Source organism: Triticum aestivum, chromosome 5D (genome assembly GCF_018294505.1).
Source record: "Triticum aestivum cultivar Chinese Spring chromosome 5D, IWGSC CS RefSeq v2.1, whole genome shotgun sequence".
NCBI lineage: Eukaryota > Viridiplantae > Streptophyta > Magnoliopsida > Poales > Poaceae > Triticum > Triticum aestivum.
In genome coordinates, this window is record NC_057808.1 from 504,392,778 (window position 1) to 504,412,586 (window position 19,809).

The 19,809-nt window shown below is 46.9% G+C and overlaps 1 pseudogene; it reads left to right on the forward strand.

Moving 5' to 3' along the window:
• The first annotated feature begins 4,089 nt into the window (after positions 1–4,089).
• The window catches only part of LOC123121027 (phosphatidylinositol transfer protein PDR17-like), a 32,398-nt pseudogene continuing 16,678 nt past the window's right edge, over positions 4,090–19,809 (forward strand).

Sequence of the window (19,809 nt, forward strand, 5' to 3'; positions counted from 1 at the left end):
TTTACACGTGGTCCAACCGCCAGTCCTCCCCAATCCTTGCTCGGCTCGACCGGGTCCTTGTCAACGTGTCGTGGGATGCTAGGTTTCCCACTTCCACCCTCTCATCCTTCACCCGCTCTACGTCCGACCACGTCCCCCTGGTTGCGTCGATCTCTTCCTCCGCCCCCAAAACCCGCATCTTTCGCTATGAGAAGGCTTGGGCGCTGCACCCATTGTTCTGCTCTGCGGTCGTTGTAGCTTGGGCCTCCGCTTTTCGGCCGGATCCTACTGCTCGACTCGTTGCTCGTCTTCGTCAAGTTAGGCTTTGTTGTAAACGCTGGACGAGACGGGCGGCGCCTGCTTCCCGCCGTGAGCAGGACTGCCGCGTGCTCGTTGGCTTCCTTGATCGCGTTGAAGAGCTGCGCCCCCTCTCTTCCCTCGAGTGTCTCCTCCCAACTCTCACTATCGACGCCCTGCACCTCTCCATCAAAGAGCGGGTCCTGTACTGGAAGCTCCGTGCCAAAGTTCGCTTTGCCGTGGATGGGGACGAGAATACTGGCTTCTTTCACGCCTCCGCCTCCTCACGTTTCCGGCGAAACTGTATCCCCGTCCTTTCTGTCAACGGGATCGACCTCCATTCTCATGAGGACAAAGCTGCTGCCCTCCGGACCTTCTACAAGGATCTCCTGGGTACGGCGCCAGCCTGCTGCTGGAGTTTTTCCCTCTCGGACCTCTACCCCGACTCGACTCCGCTCCCCGGTGACCTCACGGCCCCCTTCTCCCCGGACGAGATCCGTCGGGCCTTTCTCGACATGAACCGTCTCTCCAGCCCCGGACCGGATGGTTTCGGCCCCTCTTTCTACGCTTCGTTCTGGGATACTGTCGTTGCGGATGTCGAAGGGGTCTTCCATGACTTCTATGACGGTACTCTCGATCTCACCCACATAAACCGAGCCTTCCTCGTCCTTCTTCCTAAGTTTGAGGTAGCTCGCCCGCCGTCTGATTTCCGCCCCATCTCCCTGCAAAACTGCATCATGAAGGCCATCACCAAAGCGTTGTGCTCCCGTTTGCAGCGATACATTCACTCTCTAGTTGACCCCGATCAGACCGGGTTCCTCCATGGCCGCCGCATCTCTGAGAATATTGTCTACGCTGCTGACCTTCTTCGCGTTTGCCACACCCGGCGAGCTCCTACTGTGGTGTTTAAAATCGATTTCCGGAAGGCGTTCGACTCCGTCAACTGGGCCAGCCTCCTTGCCGTCCTCTCGGCTCGGGGTTTTGACTCTAAGTGGTGCGGTTGGATTCGCGCTATTTTGTCTACCGGTCACACCTCGGTTCTCCTGAATAATGTTCCTGGGGACTGGATCCTTTGTCGCAACGGCCTGCGTCAGGGAGACGCGCTCTCCCCCTACCTTTTTATTATCATTGCGGATGTCCTTCAACGTCTCATTCGCCGTGCTTCCGACGAGGGGCGGCTCGCCCACCCCATTGACCCTTCCCTCCCGTGCCCCGTTCTGCAATACGCCGACGATACCCTTATCCTCTGCCGCGCTGACATTCCCTCGGTTACCCACCTCAAAACCTTGCTGGACGCTTTTGCCCTCGCTACCGGACTCGCCATAAACTTCCACAAATCTGGGTTCATCCCGATGCACTGCAGTGGTGAACTGTCGGCGGCCTTGGCTGGGATCCTGGGCTGCCCTATCTCTTCTTTTCCTCAACCCTACTTAGGACTCCCCCTGTCTCCCCATAAGCTCCCCATCTCCGCCTATGACCCCCTCATCCGTTCTTTCGACCGTTACCTTTCGGGCTGGCGTGCCCTGCTCCTTTCCTCTGGTGGCCGAATGGTACTTTATAATGCCGTCCTTAATAACCTCTCTACTTATTTTATGTGCTCCTATCTGCTTCCCTCTGGTGTGATTGAGATGATCGACTGTAGACGTCGTGCCTTTTTTTGGACCGGCAAGGATACGTGCTCTGGCGCTCGCTGTCTTGTTGCTTGGGATAATGTGTGTGCAGATGTGCAGGAGGGTGGCTTCGGGATCCGCAAAATACAAACGTAGTTGACTTCGCTGCCATGTCAGCCTTGACGAGTGGGTCCCGCCTGTCATAAACACATTTAAATCGTCTAAACTGGTCATTATTCAAAAGTGGTAGTTTTTAGTCACAAAATTAAAAAAAATTGGTAGTTATCAGTCACTTTTTTGAATGTGGTAGTTCAGTGGGACGGGAACCCCTAATATGGTAGTTTTTTGTCAAATACTCGGATAGAACGGAACGAGCCGGTAGCCGTCTGATGTGCGTCGCCCGGACACGATTCTCTCTGGCTGTTTCAGTCAGTACTACAGTAGTACATGTGCGCGTTGCGGCGCCCGTCCACATTAACAGAAGTACAAAAAAGCATTTGAGAATATTTAGACGTTTCAACAATCTGAGAATATTTGAATGGCTCAAACTTACGATGTTGGAAGTGGATGCTTGCATGCATAAGAGGTGAGAGTTTTGAACTGAAGAACCTATGGTTTGATGCGGTCGTCGGTGATGTACAAAGACTCGTGTTGGAGTATGCACATAATTGGTGTGTTTAAAAAAACACAGTACAATCAAAGTCGCTCATATACACAAGCATACACTCATTCATATGAACGCACACATCAACACACGTACATTATGCCCGTATGAGCACTTCCGAGAGACTTAGTCGGCAAAGCATCTTGAGATTGACGAAGTCATCACAGACACCTCGTAGTCGACGCGAACGTCTCCTCCCACTAAACGGACATCGCTGGAAAGTCTGAAATAAATCCAGAAAAATGTGAGCATCGATGTCAAATCTAGACTTAAACTCTGATGGACTGGTGATACCACTAACCTCCTAACCACCTAATCACAGATTCGTTCGCACATAATTGGTGGGCTTGAAGACTCAAACTCTTGGATTGTTTCTTTCCATGTGTTTATGAGCATGTATTAGGCCAGTGGCTGTTATTTTTGCAGGCTAGATGATTCAGAATCTTCTCTCAATTACTATTGGACTTGAAGGAGGACAATGGCAAGCTGAGGCCTTCGGTGAAGGAGATGCGAAATGCAAATGTGAGATTTGCTAAAGCAAATGCTTCATGAGAAGAATGCTAAATGGAGGCAATACAGGTGGCATCGTTCCCGTTCGCCTCGACCTCCCTTCTCTCCCTCATGTACTCTCTGTCACCGGCGTACCTAGCACCCCGTGCTCCTCACAGTCGCCCAAGGTTAGCGGCGACCGTAGCGCCTCACAGCCCCCGGACCAATGTGTGGACATGGACGGTGATGACAAGCAGCTCGTCAAGGGTACGCCTGCATTGTTTGAGAGAATGCCTTGGAGAGATGAGTGGAGTGGATGGAGGAGATAGAGACTGCTAACGGGCAAACATAACAATCAGCCTGGCGGGTGAGCCACCCTTTTCATAATCGTGGTTATTTCGGATGAAATGGCACCTATCAGAAAGTGGTAGTTATTTGCAAAAAATTAGAACAAAAGCGGTAGTTTTCTTTTTGCGTAAAAAAAATGCTAGTTCTACAGGGCACAAACCTCAAATGTTGTACTCCCTCCGATCCATATGACTTGTCCATGTTTAAATACAACTTTAGCATATATACATAACGTTACCCTAAATGCGAGGGTACTTTGGAGATCAAGAGGCGGCATTGACCTTTGTTCATGGCGCGCAGACGGCGGGTGGACGAGGAAGATCGCGCCGATATGCCTAAGCCGCAAAAATGCTAGACCTACGTACGACCTATGTAAAGTTACGTAACTTGCCTTAACTTATCTCTTCTGCCACCTAATCAGTTACGTTAATTACATAGAAATCCTTACGTAGGTGTAGCATTACTGCCTAAGCCGTAAGGATCTGAGTTCTTTCTATAAGGGTTATTACGTAAGGCTTGAACGACTTTAATATATGGCCTTGACTTTGTGGGGGAAAAGAAACAGTAGGGAATGTGTGCGGCAGCAATCTGAATTAACTTGCGATAGATTTGGGTATCCGACGACATGGATGGGCTCAATTAATTGTGGAAGAGAAAACGCACGGTCGCGCGTCCGTCTCACTTCCCGCCCTACGCGCCGCGCTCCATGAATAGTCGGCCAGAGGTGCATGGTGACGCGGCAGGCAGGTTGGCGTCAATTTCAGTTCCACCCGACTCCATGGCGACGAAACAGCACCTCGCCGGCTCGCAGCCGTACCTCCATATATCTCTCGCTCCTTCCAGCTGCAGCTCGTACGATCTCGGTCTCGGTCTCCCCCTTCTCTTCTCCTGCTACTCCACCAAGCCTCCCGGGCGCTCTCTACCGGTCTAGCCAGCAGCAGCCACTGGTGACTTGTCCCGCCCGCCTATCTCTCTCTCAAATTTCGGCAATCAGTCCGGCTTATCGATCGAGGAGGCCCGGCGGCGGCATACATGGATCGCGGTGCTGATGAGCAGAACGGCGGCGACGCGACGGAGTGGAAGAAGGTGGCCGAGCTGAGGCCTGAGGGCCGTGGTCGAGGCCCAGGACCCCGCTGCCAAGGTACGTACCATCTCCTTCCTGCTCAGTCCTCACCAACTTGCCCGCGATCGAGTAGCTTCTTGGTTCAGTTGCCTCCCATAGCATGCAGCTCACACGCACCTCGGTTCACAGAACTCGTTTCCTCTCATGGCAATCAGCCAATTCAGCCTTGCACACACACACACACACACACACACACACACACACACACACTGATGAGATCACAGCTCTCCTTGTGTTGCAACTTCGAGTACGTAGTACATGGCTAACCAACGGACAACGAGCCACTAGAAGTATTCAGGTTAGGAGACACGTAGATACACGTGTTGACACCAGGTTTTATCTGATCCACACTGCTGGTCAAGTCGATCCGCGAGTGGTTGCCGGTCGCTTTTGGCGTTGATGGCGTGAGACAGGACCAGCTACTGCCATGTGCCATCCGTCCTATCTTCGGTCCGAGCTAGCTAGCCAGACGTTGACACATACTACGGTTAACCGTAACAGAGCAAATCTTTGGGGCCTCCTCTCATCTAGTTCATATGATAGGAACACCGTATGAATAAAAAATACAAGTTTTGGAGTGGTTGGGCTTTTTTAGAACCGTTCGTTGATGTCGATCTAACGGTAGACAAATACGAAGTACTGGGTAGTACTCCGATGAAAGTACGCGAAAGTACTAAAACGAGTGGGGCCGGTACTCGTGACAAGGTGGGGACGCGTTTTAATATAGGGGCAGTTTAGTCCTAGGAAAATTTGCACGCGCCGCCCCTCTCGTCGAATGCAAAACCGCCGCCATGGTGCTACACCTTCCACAATTACTCATCGACGGCCATCTCCGCCCTCTCCTCCAAGTCCACCGCAGTCATCTCCTCCTTCTCGCCGCTGCAACTTCTCTCCACTCAGGCAAACCCCCCCCCACCCACCCCCACCCCCTCTTCCATCGAAGCAAGAATCGGTAGATCGAGCTGATGGCCGGCGGCGAGAACACCGACTTCGTGCAGATCGCCGGCGGCGACCAGGTCAAGTTGGCCAGGTTGAGGGAGATCCATTCTTGGTTTGACAACACAAGGCAGATGAGCTGGACGGCAATGGCCACTTTCAAGAATTTGACGAAGAAGGAGAAGGCAAAGCTTTGCCCCCCGCCCGCACAACCGATTCACAAGATCGAGATCCTCCTCTGGGCGATGGAGCAGGCCAATTCGTCCAGCAAGTGGACCAGGCGGAGGTGGTGGGCGTTCAGATCCAGGGTAGAGCATCCACTGGATCAGGAACCCACCGTGCATGAGGTGCCGTTGCAGATTGTGCAGCCTCCAACCGAGTCATCGGAGACTCCGAAGCACAAGATGAGGAGGACAGTGGTCGCGACCTCGCTTCCCCATCGTTCTCCACGCTTCCCTCGCCGCTCTCCTCGTCTGAACGGCGGCGGTAGCTATGTTTAGAGTAAGCTTCCCCACTCCTCATCTTCCTACTGCTCGTGCTTACATCGTGGTGATACTGATCGTAATAGCTCAAAGAGGGAATGCTATATGGCATTTTAATCTCAATGAATTGCATGAATATTTGAGTACATGGATTTGGAGGATGATTATGATGTATGTGAACCCTAGGCATCATATGAACCCTAGGAAAAATTAGTAACGTTCTAGTGATAGACACTGAAATATTTCGGTACACACCGGTAGGCACTGAAATATTTTGGTACTGCCCTAGGCAAAATTTGTAATGTTGTACCCTAGGCAAAATTTGTAATGTTGTAGTGGTGGACACTGAAATATTTTGGTACACACCGTAGGCACTGAAATATTTCGGTACTGCCCTAGGCAAAATTTGTAATGTTGTAGTGGTAGACACTGAAATATTTCGGTACACACCGGTAGGCAATGAAATATTTCGTTACTACAATTTCAGTACACACCGATGCACACTGAATTATTTCAGTAATGCAGGTTCAGTACACAGTGAAATATTTCAGTATTGCAAATTCTATACAAAGTTGGCATTTTGTCATTTATTTGTGAATTAATCCATGCATCATATGTCCTAACTTTGTACATGAGTTTGGGTCAATTTCATGTCTATTTATTGTTAAAATTATTGTCATGCCATGAAACACAAGACAAGTCACTGACCCAAGCTTGCAAAGATGCCATATCAATGTTGCTGATATGAATATGCATGTTTTCACCAAATGTTGTGTCTGAATTAGAACTGAGCATTTTTTCTTGATGGTATCCATGGATCTAGAACTCCTATGAATTTGCTCATGTTGGATGTTTTGTTCTCCATCATTTGTACTAGCATTCCGTGCGATTAGATGCCATGACAAGACCCCTGGCAAATTTATTTTCTTGCCTCCAACATCCCATGTGTGTTTTGCAGGAAAAAACCTGGAGTTCACCAGGCTGGCTGAAGTTGTGAGGCTGGGAGGCTGATGGTGCTGCTACTGGCTGATCCTTCTTCTTTCAGCTTTTGTTCGTCCTTTCTCAAGCCGTTGGACCAGGGCTACTTCTCTATGTGCTGTTAATGTATTAAGTAGTTCCTTCGAATTTGTAGTATTAGTTAGTTTGAATGTGGAAGTACCTTAATTTTTAGGAACGAAATGTTGCTTTGTATGACCAAGGTTTGATACCTTAATCTTTGGATAATTAATTATGTGAACTGTTGGATGTGGCGCACAACGAAACGCCTCTACCATTGATACTAGTTCAACATGTCGGTCCAATTAGAGACCAACCACTACCATATAGAACAGTTAGCATTTCATACTACAACCTGGCACGTACAAAACATCACACAGTGGAATAATCCCAGCGAGTAGACCACTAAATACCGAAAACATCACAACATGTCAGAAGTGTTTTAAGCATTTTATCGTTGCAAAAACCTTAGAAAATCCATACAAATGCCGACAACCTTAGCAAACTAGTCATGATTGCTTTTCATGTTGATACAAAGATGTAGAAAAATATTGGGTCCGTTTACAACCTTAGCAAACTTGCTTCTCATGTTTCCATCACGGCCGCCGGGTGAAGGAGGAGAAAAGCCCACCTACCTAACATGAGTTTTCTCACACACCACGGCCTGCATACGACTACAAACCCAGTGATATGGGCCACGATGCAGGCCCGTGGGTGGTTACAGAATGGAACACCAACAACACGAGCCCCACGACCCCCACGATCACGATAACGACGAGCGCCTCCCTCACGCGACGAACCGCCTCCCCCAGAACTCAAAAAGGCACCTTCTCCTCCATTCCTCCCTCATTATGCGAACCACGTCCATCTACTCCACAAACTGCAACCACCGTCTCTGTCTCAAAACCGCCGTCGCTGGAGAAGGGCAATGGCGGAGGAGCCGTCTACCAAGCGTCACTGTGGCGAGACGTCCGACCAGAGCATCAAGGAAGAGCAGAGCATCAAGGAAGATGACGTTCAGGTCCCCGGTGAGAAGCGCGACTACACCACCAAACTTGACAAGGTGGAACTCCACGGCAAAGAGACGCTGGAGGTCGTCTGCACCAGCAATCCAGACACCGCCGACGAAATGCTCACGAGGCTCTTCATGAAAGCCGTCGGCATGTATCCTAGATTCGTCGGCGTTGATGTGGAGTATACCAGGGATGACGAACCTCCGCAGTACGCAGCAGTTCTGCAGTTATGCGTGGATGAACTCTGCCTGGTCTACCACATCGCTGCGGCCACAAAATGGTGAGCCATCCTACTCATATACCCTAGTTTCTCAACTACATGTACTAGTGTAGATTGTGAAGTGGACGCACTAGTGTGGTTTCTCAAGTACATGCACTGGCATAGATTTTTACCCTGATGCACTGGATTAGTATCTTAAAATCTTGCACCAGATTAATCACCAAACTTGATATACTAGTGTAGTTTCTGATCTTGATGCATTAGTGTTGTGTCTACCGCTGTGGATGCATTAGTGTTATTTTCTGAAGTTGATGCACTGGACTAGATGTATTAGTGTTGTGTCTACTAGTGTAGTTTCTGATATACTAGTGTAGTTTCTGATATTGATGCATTAGTGTTGTGTCTACCGGTGTGGATGCACTGGACTAGATGTATTAAAAGTTGTTTCTGAAGTTGATGTAGTGAAGTAGTTTGCTGTAGTGTTATTTTCAACTGTATGATCCAAAAAGAGAAATAACATCATGTACTTCATGCATTCATCACTCGTATTGTTTGGTTCTAGCACTAGCATTGTCACACTTTGCCACAATTTTTTGCCAAGTTTGCATAAGGTTAGTTCATCAAAATGAGGGCCACAAGTTGGCAAGCCTAAGGGAATCTTGCCACACTTTTTGTGTGTATGCCATGAGGGACCCAAGTGTGGCTTGCCTAAGGTGTGGCTTGAACCAAACACACACCTAAGTTGGTCAAACTTGCCTAACCTTAGGTGTGGCAATCTTTGGCAAACTTAGTCACAAACCAAACAACTCCTAAATCTTCAAAATTACTACTAATCTTCAATATGTCTCTCCCCTTGAAGGCCCAAGCGCCTCAAGAGCTTCCTCCAGGAGAAGAAGTTGTTCACCTTTGCCGGTTTCAGCATTCATAATGACAAACAGACGCTGAAGATGTCTGGTTTGGAGATCAACCCCGAAAAGTACATAGACATTCAGAAAAACTATAGAGTTCCATATGCCGGCAGAAAGAAGCAGTACGACTCCTTGGCTGATGTTGCAGCCAGCGTCATCCACCCATTTTACCAAAACATGAAGAAGAAGATCAATAGGACCGAAGACCATAAACTGTGGGGGATCAGCCCGCTGCCAAACTACCTCATCGAGTACGCAACGAAGGATGCGTACGCCACCTACAAGGCTTGGAAGATAATAGACAACATCAAATCAGGTGTGGAAATTTCAGAAGCACAGGAGGCTGACCCCTACTACCACTGCCACTACGCGGCATGAAGAGAGATCAAAGTCTGCCTTCAAGTTGCTAGCGCAGTGTCCTTTTATGATATCTATGTTTCTTTGTTGTTCGGTGTGTCTGAACTTATGTCCTATGGTGTGTCTGAACTTTACTGTGCGGTGGTTGATCTGCCGTCTATCTTAAGAGTTTGCTGCTACTCTGGTTTAGTGTTCCAAGTTGTTAATACTATTTTGGTGATGCATGATAAGCCTTGTACAATGCTTGATGCGTACGGTGGTGCTTAGAAAAATAAACAGGGTTTTTCTGAAGCACCGGTGCCTATTTCTACAGGAGAGACGCCTAGTTAAGCGTCTACCCTGTACAAATAAGCACCTGTGCTTAAGAAAAGCTTCGTATTTTGTTTATGCATTATTTCAAATTCATAGTAGCTTGTGAATGGAACTTTGTGGCAGCCAGCCTCTACCATTGATACTAGTTCAACATGTCGGTCCAATTAGGCCTTGTACAATGCAGGGTGCTTAGGAGAGGTGCTTAGAGAAATAAACCAGGTTTTCCTTAAGCACCGGTGCTTATTTGTACAAGGTAGACGCTTAACTAGGCGTCTCTCCTGTAGAAATAGGCACTGGTGCTTCAGAAAAAACCGCTTTATTTTTCTAAGCACATCCCTAAGCACCTTGCATTGTACAAGGTCTTAGAGACCAGCCTCTACCATATATAACAGTTACCATGTCACACTACAGTCTATAAAACATCACACACTGGAATAATCATAGCTAGTAGAGCATTAGTTACCAGTTAATAATAGTTACAATCCATCACAAGCAATAGTACCTAGATATGAGTAGATATAGGTACAGTAATACACGACAAGTACTCGCAAACAAGAGCTAACATAACAAGTTCTAAATGAGGTGGATGGTGATCATCATCCTCAAGTCATGGCGACTGGTGTTCGCAACAGTGAGTAGGATGGCCTGTCCTACCCTAAGATTCTTGCCACGAAGGAACTTCTTCCACCCTGCCCTTCTCAAGACAGTGCGACCGTCCGTGTCCACTGCATAGGCACAGCTGGTGATGGAGCCCGTTCTGGTAAGGCGTAGTCCAACAGCCATGCCTTCTTCGTCCGGGTCGATGCCACAGCTATCAAGTAACCTCTTAGGTAATTTCTGAAAATAGTTGACATGATATATGATCATGTCACGTGCAATTATCAACAAAGCATACACTTCAAGACACATATATCATTGGATTCAACACTGAGCATATATATCATCACATCACTACACTATACGCCAAGCATCAAATTACTACAGTAATTAGGCATATCATTAGATTACTGCGTACACTAAGCATATCATCGCATATTACTACACTACATGCATGTCAGAAAATTCTTCACTAAATGAATTCTAAACTAGGCCTCTCATCACAGTACTATAACATGCATATCATATGAACTACTCCCTCCGTAAACTAATATAAGAGCGTTTAGATTACTACTTTAGTGATCTAAACACTCTTATATTTCTTTACGGAGGTAGTACTACACTAACTAAGCATGCATATCATGTAATTACCACACTAAGTAACATACCATGATATGCCGTTTAACATTCGTCCTTGTGAGGCGGGTCACGAATGGCTTCCCTAGGTAGTCTTCACGTAGCGGAAGCATGTCCCAGAGGTTGCCGATTTCCTCGTCGCCCAGTCTGAGTCCTTGGGCATACAGGTATTCAACAAGTGGGTTCTCATCATCATCTGAATCGTCATCATCTGAATCAGCACCATCTTCCTCCTCATGAACTTCATCCTCACTATCCGGAATCAAATTTAGATAGATAACAGAAATCCTGGGCCTATCTCTTCTGAAGGAGAAGCTGATCAATTCACCCCCACTAAGACGCATGCGGGCGATGAAACGATCCCAATCATCTCCTCCTATCTGGGTTATCTTTCGCCCCTTCTCGACCTGCATAGTGTATGGGCCCCCAAGAGCGTCGAAGGTCACGGTGTCTCCGATGAGCTCATTGAATGGAAATCTCACATTGCATGGTACGATCTGTGTAAGATAAAAACAAATAACAGACACAATACATTAGTGGAAATAGCAAAAAAAAAGAATGTACTGTCAGAAGGTTCATATAAATTGTTACCGCTGCAACAACAAAAGAAGGCTGGAAGTAGATGCCGAACAGCGTGGCAGTAGAAAGGCTGGTCCGGCACCGTGAGTTGCAGCGTCCACATGGTGCTTCCTCCATTCTACACAGAACATGTTGAACTCTAAGTTGAATTGTACATAGTACAATACAAAGATCATACATATAATAAATCATAGTGATAATCTATACTGGCAATGGCCAATCAATCTATTTACTATCATCTACGTAATAAAGCAATGCCAATGACAATGGAAATGCCCATCTCATCTAAACCTGGGAATAGTTCGGCATCCAAACTAAAACCAGTCCAATCCACGGCACACATCAAAACCAAACCAATCCAGATATTTTCATTTAGAATCTAGACCAAACCGAACTATACATGCTCGTCATCCAACCCAGTCCAAACCGTTTTCAACTTTTGGATTGAATCCAAAGGTTCAAACCGTGGACAAAGCCATATGCGAGGGCACGTCATGAATCTAGATCAGACATGACATCGAGAGATCCGACGAGCTCCGGCCGGCAACAGCCAATCGGCTCAGATCCGCCTCCGTAGGGAGGCGCGGTTGGGGAAGGGAAGAAGAGGGGAGATCTCACGTACTTGCCGGAGTTGGCGGCGGCCGCGCACCGGCAGCGAAGAGAGGGGTCGTCGGGAGATGGCGGCGGCGGCGCTGGTCGAGAAGGGGAGAAAGAAAGATGTGGAGTGGTCGAGACGGGGAGAAATAAAAATGTGGTACATGTGGTGGCGTGGTTGTGTGGATGACAAGGGGACCCACTTGTGAGACCGATAGCAATTGATGGCAAACCGCAGGAGGTGCACGACCGCGTGCACGACCGCCACGTCCCCACGTGGAATGGGGACGGCCAGGTGGGTGTGTCAAGTCAAATCGGCACCCGCGGCTTCTCGGTAACTCCAACATGCAGGAGCAGTGCATTTCTTCCCCAAATCGGGTAGAAAACCCTCGTCCTCTCCCGAACCAAACCACCCTCTCTTCCTTCCTCACCACCTCACCACCGTCTCCTCCTTCCTCACCACCCTCCTCCCTTCCTACGCCTCCCTCCTCCTGTCTTCGACCGACGATGAAACGCAGGCGTGAAGATGCGGCGGACAAGCCGGAGGCAACCATCGGAGCAGAGCAGTCTGCTGCCGTGGTTGCAGCCGTGGGTGGAGCGGCTGAGTCCGCTGTAGCGGTGAAAGCTGGCGGTGCAGCGACCGTTGTGCCTGCTCCCGCTGCCATCGCAGCCGTGGAGGCACCCGTCGGCGAGCAGAAGGTCGGGGAAGATCTGGAGGAGGAGGAGATGAGAAGGCTTAAGCGCAAGGTGCATGACGAAATCGAAGAGCTCTACGAGGAGAACGCCATAAAGGAGTTCGACGTAGATTGCAGGAAGGGCAGCGACTTCGATGCCATCGACGAGCTATCTGAGGTAGTACTCTGTTTTTTGCTCTGTTTTTTCATGACATTGGGGTTTTTCTTGTTAACTAGATGAGCATCAATTTCACTTGGGCGTGCTAGTTGTACATATGTAGGATTGTAGGGATTTAGCATAGACCTTCATGTTGGATCTGGATTTTTAAATCTGATTCCAGCAGATACTCTGGTTTTTTTCATGGCATTGAGGTTTTTCTTGTTAACTAGATGTGGAATTTTAAATCTGATTCACATTCTGATTCCAGCAGATACTCTGTTTTTTTTTCATGGCATTGGGGTTTGTCTTGTTAACTAGATGAGCATAAGTTTCACAAGGGATACATGTTGGAAATATGCCCTAGAGGCAATAATAAATAGGTTATTATTATATTTCCTTGTTCATGATAATCGTTTATTATCCATGCTAGAATTGTATTGATAGGAAACTCAGATACATGTGTGGATACATAGACAACACCATGTCCCTAGTAAGCCTCTAGTTGACTAGCTCGTTGATCAATAGATGGTTACGGTTTCCTGACCATGGACATTGGATGTCATTGATAATGGGATCACATCATTAGGAGAATGATGTGATGGACAAGACTCAATCCTAAGCCTAGCACAAGATCGTGTAGTTCGTTTGCTAAGAGTTTTTCTAATGTCAAGTATCATTTCCTTAGACCATGAGATTGTGCAACTCCCGGATACCGTAGGAATGCTTTGGGTGTACCAAACGTCACAACGTAACTGGGTGGCTATAAAGGTGCACTACAGGTATCTCCGAAAGTGTCTGTTGGGTTGGCACGAATCGAGACTGGGATTTGTCACTCCGTGTAAACGGAGAGGTATCTCTGGGCCCACTCGGTAGGACATCATCATAAGGTGCACAATGTGACTAAGGAGTTGATCACGGGATGATGAGTTATGGAACGAGTAAAGAGACTTGCCGGTAACGAGATTGAACAAGGTATAGGGATACCGACGATCGAATCTCGGGCAAGTAACATATCGATTGACAAAGGGAATTGTATACGGGATTGATTGAATCCTCGACATCGTGGTTCATCCGATGAGATCATCGAGGAGCATGTGGGAGCCAACATGGGTATCCAGATCCCGCTGTTGGTTATTGACCGAAGAGTCGTCTCGGTCATGTCTGCGTGTCTCCCGAACCCGTAGGGTCTACACACTTAAGGTTTGGTGACGCTAGGGTTGTAGAGATATTTGTATGCGGTAACCCGAAAGTTGTTCGGAGTCCCGGATGAGATCCCGGACGTCACGAGGAGTTCCGGAATGGTCCGGAGGTAAAGATTTATATATGGGAAGTCTTATTTTGGTCGCCGGAAAAGTTTCGCACTTTATCGGTATTGTACCGGGAGTGCCGAAAGGGGTCCAGGGGTCCACCAAGTGGTCCACCAGCCCCCGGGGGGCCACATGGGCTGTGGGGGGTGCGCCTTGGCCTATATGGGCCAAGGGAACCAGCCCCAAGAGGCCCATGCGCCAAGAGATAAGATAAACGGAGAGTCCTAAAGGGGGAAGGCACCTCCGAGGTGCCTTGGGGAGGATGGACTCCTCCCTGGCCGCACCCTTCCTTGGAGGAAGGGCCAAGGCTGCGCCCCCCTCTCCCTTGGTCCTATATATAGTGGGGGGGAGGGAGGGCAGCTGCAATCCAACCCCTGGCGCCTCCCTCTCCCTCCCGTGACACCTCTCCCTCCCGTTAGTGCTTGGCGAAGCCCTACCGGGATCCCCGCTACTTCCACCACCACGCCGTCGTGCTGCTGGATCACCATCAACCTCTCCTCCCCCCTTGCTGGATCAAGAAGGAGGAGACGTCGCTGCTCCGTACGTGTGTTGAACGCGGAGGTGCCGTCCGTTCAGCGCTAGGATCATCGGTGATTTGGATCACGACGAGTACGACTCCATCAACCCCGTTCTCTTGAACGCTTCCGCTCGCGATCTACAAGGGTATGTAGATGCACTCCCCTTCCCCTCGTTGCTAGATTACTCCATAGATTGATCTTGGTGATGCGTAGAAAATTTTGAATTTCTGCTACGTTACCCAACAGTGGCATCATGAGTTAGGTCTATGCGTAGTTTCTATGCACGAGTAGAACACAAAGAAGTTGTGGGCGTAGATGTTGCCAATTCTTCTTGCCGCTACTAGTCTTATCTTGTTTCGGCGGCATTGTGGGATGAAGCGGCCCGGACCGACCTTACACGTACGCTTACGTGAGACAGGTTCCACCGACTGACATGCACTAGATGCATAAGGTGGCTAGCGGGTGTCTGTCTCTCCCACTTTAGTCGGAACGGATTCGATGAAAAGGGTCCTTATGAAGGGTAAATAGAAATTGGCATATCACGTTGTGGTTTTACGTAGGTAAGAAACGTTCTTGCTAGAAACCTATACAAGCCACGTAAAAACTTGCAACAACAATTAGAGGACGTCTAACTTGTTTTTGCAGCATGTGCTATGTGATGTGATATGGCCAGAAGATGTGATGAATGATATATGTGATGTATGAGATTGATCATATTCTTGTAATAGGAATCACGACTTGCATGTCGATGAGTATGACAACCGGCAGGAGCCATAGGAGTTGTCTTTATTTTTTGTATGACCTGCGTGTCATTGAATAACGCCATGTAAATTACTTTACTTTATTGCTAAGCGCGTTAGCCATAGAAGTAGAAGTAATCGTTGGCGTGACAACTTCATGAAGACACAATGATGGAGATCATGATGATGGAGATCATGGTGTCATGCCGGTGACAAAGATGATCATGGTGCCCCGAAGATGGAGATCAAAGGAGCAAAATGATATTGGCCATATCATGTCACTACTTGATTGCATGTGATGTTTATCATGTTATGCATCTTATTTGCTTAGAACGACGGTAGTAAGTAAGATGACCCCTCACTAAAATTTCAAGAAACGTGTTCCCCCTAACTGTGCACCGTTGCGAAGGTTCGTTGTTTCGGAGCACCACGTGATGATCGGGTGTGATAGATTCTAACGTTCGAATACAACGGGTGTTGACGAGCCTAGCATGTACAGACATGGCCTCGGAACACATGCGAAACACTTAGGTTGACTTGACGAGCCTAGCATGTACAGACATGGCCTCGGAACACAAGAGACCGAAAGGTCGAACATGAGTCGTATAGTAGATACGATCAACATGGAGATGTTCACCGATGATGACTAGTCCGTCTCACGTGATGATCGGACACGGCCTAGTTTGACTCGGATCATGTATCACTTAGATGACTAGAGGGATGTCTATCTGAGTGGGAGTTCATTAATCAGATGAACTCAATTATCATGAACATAGTCAAAAGGTCTTTGCAAATTATGTCATAGCTTACGCTTTAGCTCTACTGTTTAAGATATGTTCCTAGAGAAAATTTAGTTGAAAGTTGATAGTAGCAATTATGCGGACTGGGTCCGTAAATTGAGGATTGTCCTCATTGCTGCACAGAAGGCTTATGTCCTTAATGCATCGCTCGGTGTGCTGAACCTCAGCGTCGTCTGTAGATGTTGCGAAACATCTGACATACACGTTTTGATGACTACGTGATAGTTCAGTGCGTAATGCTAACGGTTTAGAATTGTGGCACCAAAGACGGTTTTGAAACGTCGCAAAACATATGAGATGTTCCGAAGACTGAAATTGGGATTTCAGACTAGTGCCCACGTCAAGAGGTATGAGACCTCTGACAAGTTTCTTAAGCCTGCAAACTAAGGGAGAAAAGCTCAATCGTTGAGCATGTGCTCAAATTTTCTGAGTACTACAATCACTTGAATCGAGTGGGAGTTAATCTCCCAGATGAGATAGTGATGGTTCTCCATAATCACTGCCACCAAGCTAGTAGAGCTTCGTGATGAACTATAACATATCAGGGACAGTTATGATGATCCTTGAGCAACTCGCGATGTTTGACACCGTGAAAGTAGAAATCAAGAAGGAGCATCAATTGTTGATGGTTAGTAAAACCACTAGTTTCTAGAAGGGCAAGGGCAAAAGGGATACTTCATGAAACAGCAAGTCGTTTGCTGCTCTAGTGAAGAATCCCAAGGTTGAACCCAAACCCGAGACTAAGTGCTTCTGTAATGAGGGGAACGGTCACTGAAGCGGAACTACCCTAGATACTTGGTAGATGAGAAGGCAGGCAAGGTCGACAGAAGTATATTGGATATACATTGTATGAATGTGTACTTTACTAGTACTCCTAGCAGCACCAGGGTATTAGATACCGGTTCGGTTGCTAAGTGTTAGTAACTCGAAATAAAATCTGCGGAATAAACGGAGACTAGCTAAAGGTGAGATGACGATGTATGTTGGAAGTGTTTCCAAGGTTGATGTGATCAAGCATCGCATGCTCCCTCTACCATCGAGATTGGTGTTTGCGTTGAGCATAAACATGATTGGATTATGTTTATCACAATACGGTTATTCATTTAAGGAGAATAATGGTTACTCTGTTTATTTGAATAATACCTTCAATGGTCTTGCACCTAAAATGAATCTCGATCGTAGTGATACACATGTTCATGCCAAAAGATACAAGATAGTAATGATAGTACCACATACTTGTGGCACTGCCACTTGAGTCATATTGGTACAGAACGCATGAAGAAGCTCCATGTAGATGGATCCTTGGACTCACTCGTTTTTGAAAAGAATGAGACATGCGAACCATGTCTATTGGTATATATGCATGAAGAAACTCCATGCAGATGGATCGTTTGGACTCACTTGATTTTGAATCACTTGAGACATGCAAATCATACCACATGGGCAAGATGACTGAAAGGCCTCGTTTTCAGTAAGATGGAACAAGAGAGCAACTTATTGGAAGTAACACATTTTGATGTATGCAGTCCAATGAGTGTTGAGGCATGCAGTGGATATCGTTATGTTCTTACTTCACAGATGATTTGAGTAGATGCTCAGTGTATTTACTTGATGAAACACAAGTCTGAGTTATTGAAAGGTTCAAGTAATTTCAGAGTGAAGTTGAAGATCGTCGTGACAAGAGGATAAAATGTCTGTGATATGATCATAGAGATGAGTATCCGAGTTACGAGTTTGGCACACAATTAAGACATTGTGGAAAGTGTTTCACAATTAATACCGCCTGGAACACCATAGTGTGATGGTGTGTCCGAACATCATAACTGCACCCTATTGGATATGGTGCATACCATGATGTCTCTTGTCGAATTACCACTATCGTTTATGGGTTAGGCATTAGAGACAACCGCATTCACTTTAAAAGGGGCACCACGCAATTCCGTTGAGACGACACCGTTTAGAGAAACCTAAGTTGTCGTTTCTTAAAAGTTTGGGGCTGCGATGCTTATGTGAAAAAGTTGCAGGCTGATAAGCTCGAACCCAAAACGGATAAATGCATGTTCATAGAATACCCAAAACAGTTGGGTATACCTCCTATTTCAGATCTGGAAGCAAAAGTAATTGCTTCTAGAAACGGATCCTTTCTCGAGGAAAAGTTTCTCTCGAAAGAATTGAGTGGGAGGATGGTGGAGACTTGATAAGGTTATTGAACCGTCACTTCAACTAGTGTGTAGCAGGGCACAGGAAGTTGTTCCTATGGCACCTACACCAATTGAAGTGGAAGCTTATGATAGTGATCATGAAACTTCGGATCAAGTCACTACCAAACCTTGTAGGACGACGAGGATGCGTAATACTTCAGAGTAGTACGTGATCCTGTCTTGGAAGTCATGTTGTTGGACAACGATGAACCTATGAGCTATGGAGAAGCGATGGTGGGCCCATATTCCGACAAATGGTTAGAAGCCATGAAATCCGAGATAAATGGAACTTTGAGAAGAAGACGGACGTGGACGGTAATGTTACCGTCTATGAAGCTCGACTTGTGGCAAAGAGTATTTCCACGAGTTCAAGGAGTTGACTACGATGAGATTTTCCCATCCGTAGCGATGCTTAAGTCCATCGGAATCATGTTAGCATTGGCTGCATTTATGAAATCTGGCAGATGGATGTCAAAACAAGTTTCCTTACCAGTTTTCGTAAGGAAAGGTTGTATGTGATACAATCAGAAAGGTTTTGTCGATCCTAAGGATGCTAATAGGTATGCTAGCTCCAGCGATCCTTCCATGGACTAGAGCAAGCATCTCGGAGTCAGAATATACGCTTTGATGGAGTGATCAAAGTTTTTGGGTTTATACAAAGTTTGTTAGAAACTTGTATTTACAATAAAGTGAGTGGGAGCGCTACAACATTTCTGATAAGTATATGTGAATGACATATTGTTGATCCGAATGAAGGAAATATGCCCTAGAGGAAATAATAAAGTTATTATTTATTTCCTTATATCATGATAAATGTTTATTATTCATGCTAGAATTGTATTAACCGGAAACATAATACATGTGTGAATACATAGACAAACAGAGTGTCACTAGTATGCCTCTACTTACTAGCTCGTTAATCAAAGATGGTTATGTTTCCTAGCCATGAACATAAGTTGTCATTTGATTAACGAGATCACCTCATTAGGAGAATGACGGGATTGACTTGACCCATTCCGTTAGCTTAGCACCCGATCGTTTAGTATGTTGCTATTGCTTTCTTCATGACTTAACATGTTCCTCTGACTATGAGATTATGCAACTCCCGTTTACTGGAGGAACACTTTGTGTGCTACCAAATGTCACAACGTAAATGGGTGATTATAAAGGTGCTCTACAGGTGTCTCCAAAGGTACTTGTTGGGTTGGCGTATTTCGAGATTAGGATTTGTCACTCCGATTGTCGGAGAGGTATCTTTGGGCCCACTCG